The following is a 7,648-nucleotide window of genomic DNA, read 5'->3' as shown; positions in this document are numbered from 1 at the left end:
ATTTAGGACTTAATATCAGAACCTGCAAACAAATCAATCAACAACCAAAACCACAACTATAATAAGATAGTAACTACCAATGACTCGATCTTACTCGTAACACCGTATATCGGTACTATAATAACTAGAGGGTTCCATATCCCTCTGAGACACACTAACACAACACTCTAACCTGGGCCCTGGTGACTTCGTGTTCCTCCTCTCTATCGGTAATATCCTATCTCCCTACCACAAAGGCCAGAAGAAGGAACTTTCAACCGACCGCGGCCCACAGTCCTTCGGGTCACTGCCACATTACACCGTCGTGTAATACTCAGCCATAGGACATGACCCCGTTCGTCTGAGTCTTCCCGATCCAGCGAATAAGAAGTTTCCTTGAACCCGCTGGGTACGAGGGCGAGGAAACACTAGTCCACCCCAAAACATGCCTAGCATGGGCAGGTTTCGCACCTGCTGTCGGCATAACACACACTCGACACAATTATCCCTAAGAAAGACCTAAGGGACAAGACTCCAACCCAAAGCTAAACAATATATAGGAGTCTACAACAATATCAACCAATACTCGTAGTCCAGCCTATATGGCATAGGATCCGTAGTATCAACATCACAACCAAGAGATCGGCCTATATGGCCAAAGATCCCCTAGAGAACAACATTACCACAATCCCTGCACAAACAATAATCACTACCAAGCAATCATCACTAAGGCATGTCTAATCGATAACTAATCAACCAAGTAGTAAATAATCAAGACATGCATCTCATCTTAATCGTAATTCAACTATAATCGATCATCTTAGTCCTAGTCAGGTTATTATCTCAGTCTTAATTCCATTTCATCTCAGCATAGCCCGTGCTAAACTGAGTCCGGTTTAATAAATAACCCTAAGGACTCTATCATGCAACAGTGTGAGTATTCTATTCTATATGAATACTCGATCTTCCCTAACTTCCAAGTGGAACTCAAACAAAACCAACTCATAGCGTTCTAGGCGAGAAGCAGCTGGTTGATTGGAGAGGACTTGGCCAAAACCCAAGGGACGCCTTGACTGGACTGGACTGGACTCGACTTGGACAGAACCTCGCCATCACCATGAAGAAACTGACAGGCCTGGACAGACTGATCTAGACGCGGACAGAACCTCCTTTAGCTCCTGGGCAGTTCTTCGGACTTCCCGGCTGAGCATCGAGCAGAACTTCGACTGATCTGAACCCGTAGAACTGAACTAAATCCGGAGAGCATCTCCACTTGATCATCAAAGGAACTAAGTGGCCTGGACGAATTCAGATGGACAGAACCGTCCCTACGCGCTGACTCGAAATCAATAGAGAACTGACCTCGAAAACTCTCTAAAACTCTTGAAATAGCTCGGAATCACTTGCTTTCTTTTTCTACTTTTCTCTCACGTTTTTAACTTGGTTTGGACAGGTATGAATGTGAAGAAATGATTTGGGGTCGTGGGGTATTTATAGAAGACAGCAACCAATCAGCTTCAGGTTGGTGGCAGGCCGTGTGTCGCTTCGCATGGCTCCGGACGCATGCGCGGCGGCACCTCGTGCTCCACATGGCTGGCTTCATGTCTCAGCCTCATGCAGGACGACACACCTCCTCCCACATGTCTGGATGCATGCCTGGAGTGCATGCAAGACACCACACCAGTACACACATGTCGATCAGCATGCTTCAGTTGCATGCGCGGAGACACCTCTTGCTTGGTCGATCCACCTCGTGCTTCTACATGTCAGGCTGCATGTACAGCTTCCATGCATGACGACACCTCAAGATTCTGTAGACACTCAGCTTGTTAGATGGTTGACACCACGTTCTGAACCCATGCAATGGGCCACCTCGAGCTTCTCGGTTCATTTGCTTGATTTCGGTCCTTCCGACAATTTTCTGATCCGCGATTAACCCCGAATATTTTTCTGCTCCCGTTAAGATGAGTTTAATATTTTTAATAAACTCCAATCTGAACTCTTACCTTGGCCGTAAATATTTTCCGATCCTTCGGCTTCATCGAACACTTCCATAATACCGAAATTTGGGTTTTTGTCTAATTTCTGATTTTTCCGTCGCGCTTTGTTCCAAAACATCCATATGATCAATCTAAGGCATTGTCAAACCATGGCCTAGTGGCATTCTTGACTCATGGTTCAAACAAGAACAATCTGATCGCCCGCAACTCGACCACCACAAAGATACTCGACCATTCTTTTTTTTTTAACGGGTTTCTACAGTATCGGTCAACGGAACTTGGGTCGACGGTGGTTGAGCAGAATCGAGCGACACACAAGTGGTGTTGTCGGTCGATGAGGAGCGCGCTTCCTTGTGGATCGAAAATTCCAAAATTGCAAGATCTGGTGAGAATAGCAGTTGAGTTTCCTTGTTGCTTCTGGTACTGCTGGGCATGTACCTGAAAATCCTAGAAAAATTTTATGTCAAAAACTTAACAAAAATTAGATAAATAGGCGATCAAAGCTCCCCGGCAACGGCGCCAAATTTGATACCGCTCAAATTATCCTAAGGAGTGATTTCTACTCTCTCAAATAAGAGGTCGAGTTGTTGTACTTAGGGATTGAATTCACAGGGAGCTAGGGAACCTAGGAAATCTAATATGTTTTGTTAAGCAAGATGGTTTTAGAGTTTTTTAATATAAATTGTAGTTTTTATATTGAACAAGTATTTGTTCAATAGCTTGGTTGAGGTTTTGGTGCTTAAAAAGGAAATAGTTAGACTTAGGGTTTTTATTCAGGAAACTTGGGATTATAATCCTCCTACAGATGCCTAATGAGTTGCATGCATGATAATGTAAAGCTCAACTACTTAGTCTACAAGTCCATCAGCGTTCACAATGTTTGGACTTGTCTATTAACTAGATTTATTGATCTCAACTATCGTATTTTGATCAATAGAAAGTGTCGATCGATAATCCAATAGGGATATCGATTGATACACCTTTTATTGATCGACGCGCTCTAGTCAAGCTTTATGCGCGGGTTGAATAACAGCTTACTAAGCTCACTAGATCAGCTCTCGCTTTGCTCATAGCAAGAAACATAGTTCTATTCGAATGTTTTCAGTATGGGAATAAAGCTCTCGCTTTTATCAATCAATCCAAGAGCAGGTTCTACGTAGCTAATCTAGACACATGCATTAATGAACAATCCTAAAGATGATTATCACAACTCAGCAATCTATAGTTGGGGCTAATCCCTCCTAACCTATTTAAACCCTAAAATCTAACAATGGAATTACTCAGACATGGCTAAGCAATTCATAACAGCAGTTAAGTATAAAAACTTCATTAGAATAGTAAATAGATATCAATGGAGTTCCAATCACAAATTATAACTTTGGATCTTCTCTCCAATCTACCAGAAGCAACAAGGAAATATAATAAATAGAGTCTATAATATTTCCAAAATGCTTGCTCCAGGAGCTCGATGGTCATATCGGGTGCTTACTCCAAATATCTCTAAAATGCTCCAAAATCATCACTTATCTTCAAATCACTCATGATCTTATAAATATAATAAATAGACTCTATAATATAATAATTAGTAGTAAAAACACTTATAAACCATGGGTGAAAGTTGGTCAAATCCATTGTCGATCAACTCCCCCAGACTTTCCCTTTTGCTTGTCCTCAAGCAAAACAAACAGGCAGTCTCTCTGAAAGAAGTTTGAAAACAGCAGGGACTCACACAATTTTAAACTTAGAATCATCACCTCTACAATATTGCAATCCACATCTAACAAGCCCTAATCACAAAAGCACATTATACCATATCCTAGCTTAACAACCAAATTCACCTAGCTAACAACTTAGCAAATCTTGTCTGACATTCCCCTCTTCCAACCTCATTTCTTAGCATAAATAAAAGTGCAGGCTTTACCTTGGGAGTATTGATCATAGGATGCAAGTATTTTCATACAAGTATATGGACCTGCAGGTAAACATTAGTTCATATCCTCTCTCTCCACTAATTTTCTCTCTTAGTCAAAGTCTGCTTATATTTACAAGATCATTGACCAAGATTGGACATGCTTCCATGAATCAAGCCTTAATGGTGGTTGCCACCAAGTCATGTTAACTTCTTTTTGACCTATATCCTAAGATTATTTGTGAAGCAAGCCTTAATGGTTGTAGCCACCAAGTCATGTTCTAGACTTGTTTGAAGAATCCAATCCCATGTATACGAAGCCCCAGGACAAGCAGTTGTGTCAAGTTTAGTGTTGGACGTCAGCTTTTGTTCCTTCAAACAATCTCAGCAAGTGTAACTTAGTTGACAGGTTGATCCACTTTAGTATCTTTAGTACTATCTGCAATCAGTAAGTTCTAGAATGGTGCTAAAGAGTGGTGAGATAACAAGAAAAAATCTAATAAGTTCATTATCACCTTCTTGACTCAATAAAAACTTTATGTTTGAAAATATTTTTTAAAATTCATGAATAAACTAATATCATTAAACCTCCCCCCAGACATAAACTACACTGTCCCCAGTGTAAACTCAGTTGGAGTTATGATGAAGTAATTCATAAGTACATAATGTAACAAGTTAGAATGATATACCATACCAGAATGTATGTCGACCGATGTAAGGATGTTGATATCAGTCGCGGCAGGTGATGCTATGTCGATCGATGTCGACAGCGTCTCGTCGGTCGATACATACGGCAATCGTCTACTCTGATATTTTTTTATGACCTGCAATAATTAAAAACCAACATAAATAGTAGATTAATATAAACCAAAAAAATATTACCTAATAGTGGGTTGTCTCCCACTCAGCGCTTTGTTATAGTCATTTAGCTAGACTTTGGAGGTGATTTTGGCTAGTATGTTGAAAGCTGGCACTTGTTGGGAAACAAGTCTCCATCTCTTCTCTGCGCTTGTTGAATCATGTACCAGTGATGTCTCGCATTGCTTCATCTCCTCTGCGCCATTTGTCCTTCATTATTGTAGTTGCATCTTCTATCTTCTGAAATCTATCTCCAAGACTCTCAAGACTGAACTGATGTCTCATAACTGTGGCGTATGTGTCAGCTGAGATCTCCTCTCCATGGTTGTGTGTGTCAAACATGTCTCATGTCACCTTTAGTACTAGCCTCCCTCTGTTTGTTGCGTCGTCGACCGATGTCTGTCTGTGAGTGTCGGTCGATTTATTGTTGCATCTGTTGATCGATGCTGATGCTTCTGGTCGACGGGCAATGTAACTCTGAATCTCCACTAATTCCCCTTGAATAGCTTCAATCTTGGAAGGCAAAGCACTAATGCTAAGATCCATTGGGAAATAGATGTCATCACATCTCCTATCAAGCCTCTCTTCTGTAGTTTCCAGAGCTCTATAGATCTCTTCTATCAACTGATCTATCTCTCCCCTGGTGTGAAAATTTGTTTGGGACTTCATCGTATGTGAGTGTGGTGGGTTGTCGTCGACCGATGCTGGTACGCGGTTGTCGATCGATGCATGTAAGCGACTGTCGATCGATGCCTGTTGATGTCTGTCGACCGATGTAAAGCGAGACACGTCGGTGGAACGCTGAATTCTTGCTATGTCTTGCGTCATCTCTTCCATGCAAGTAGTTAGCCAACTGATACTATCATTCAATGGATAGTAGACTCCATCAAGCTTCATCTGGAAGTCTTCTTTGTTCTTCTCTTGTTCTCCGCAGTTTCCATAGAACATCTCATTGATCTCTTCCTTGGTGTAGATCTCTGGTACTAGCTTGGTTTGTGTGAATGAGCTAGCATGTTCTGGAAGACAGATGTAGCTGGGGTCATCTCTCAAAGCTCTTTTCAGATGTCTTCTGATATCTTTGTTGTGAACGCGAATGGTGTGTCCATCTACGTCTCTGGCGTATCCCTGATCATCTCTGTAGATTCCATACGCATCCTTCTCTTCCCAGTAGAATTTCCTAGTACCGAAAAGATCAAAGGCTCTTATGCCAAATTCAGGACGTCTGTCGTCCGATGTTGGGATGTTAACGTCGATCGATGGTCGAGTAATGTGACGAGACCTCTGTTTGAAGAGTTTATCTATTCCACCAGATGTGTCATAAAACTCCTTTGTAACCTTCTGCTGGTGTTCTGTAATAGTGCGTTGTTTCATGAAGAGGTTGTCTGCCCCATTGGCTGTATGAAGGATGTCAGCATTATCCTCTCGAGATACGTGCAGTGTACGTCCATCTATTGCTTTTGCGTAGCCTTCTGGGTCTCTGAAAATACCAAATTCGTCTGGAGTTAGATACTGGTTATCAGATTTATCTTTCTCGCTTACAGTGGTTTATGGTTTTGGATGGCTGTTGATCGATGTTGTATGGTTGATGTCGATCGATGTTGAAGGATTGATGTCGATCGACGGAGGAATAGCTCTGTCGATCAGATGGCTGAATCCCAAGCAGGATCTGCTCGTTTCTGATCTGTTTCTTCGTGTCTTTACATGTTGAGAAGTTCCTCATAAGTGAAACTCTCATGAAGTTCATCAGCTCCTTGATCACTGTATGCTGTCTCTACTGTGTAGCTCTCGTGATGGTGATCATCTGCCCAACTTCCTATTGAGTAATCTCCATCTCGGGTAGCATCGACGTTAGTGTCGATCGATGGGTAGTAGGCGATGTCGGTCGATGCTCAAAGGTGGCTTGGTTGATGAGGTTAAGTGTCGATCGATCTTGATCGGTTCCTGTCGATCGATGTAGATCGGTTCCTGTCGATCGATGGCGAATTTTTTTTCCAAGAGGAATGATGGAGAAGTCTATCTTCCTCGTCAAGAATCGCTCTTTGTTTTATGGCTCGTTCTTCCTCATAATCTTCATCATACTCCTCCGTATGCATGTTGTGTGTTGCCATAGTGGGATTGTAGTAATCGTTTTCCCATTTTCCTTGATTACTGTCGACCGATTCTTCTGCTGCTCCGTCGGTTGATTTTTGCTGGGCATTGTCGATCGATGTTGCAGTGTGTGTTTCGATCAAAGCCGAGTATCTGTCTCGTACTCAGCTCCACACTGGCATGCTGCAATGATTCCTGGATCATTGATTCTTCTGTGGGTCGTATGTGGCTTCTTGACTGGAATAGGGTTGTAGTGGACATGAGGATCTATGAGCGTTAGGCACAACTGGCTGGTTTGCAAGTTGCACACTGCTCCCACTGTTGACAAGAAGGCTCTCCCAAGTAATAGAGAAGAGTTCCAGTTCAGCTTGAAGTCCAAGACATGGAAATCTACTAGAACTAGGGCATTACCAATCTACATCTCTAGGTGTCTCACAATCCCTCCTGAGTTCCTCTGAAAACAATCCACAAAAGTGAACAATTCCATGGAAGGCTCCACCTGCAGACCCAGATGGTCTGCCATAATCCTAGGTAGGATGCTGACTGATGCTCCTGTGTCGCACAAGGCATGTGGATTAGGTTAGGTTAGGAGGGATTAGCCCCAACTATAGATTGCTGAGTTGTGATAATCATCTTTAGGATTGTTCATTAATGCATGTGTCTAGATTAGCTACCTAGAACCTGCCCTTGGATTGATTGATAAAAGCGAAAGCTTTAATCTCATCCTGAAAACATTCTAATAGAACTATTTTTCTTGCTATGAGCAAGGCGAGAGCTGATCTAGTGAGCTTAGTAAGCCTTCATTCAACCTGCG

Source organism: Brassica oleracea, chromosome C4 (assembly GCF_000695525.1).
Source record: "Brassica oleracea var. oleracea cultivar TO1000 chromosome C4, BOL, whole genome shotgun sequence".
In the NCBI taxonomy this organism is placed as follows: Eukaryota; Viridiplantae; Streptophyta; class Magnoliopsida; order Brassicales; family Brassicaceae; genus Brassica; species Brassica oleracea.
The sequence above is the reverse complement of the archived record's forward strand: the minus strand, read 5'-3'. Positions refer to the sequence as shown.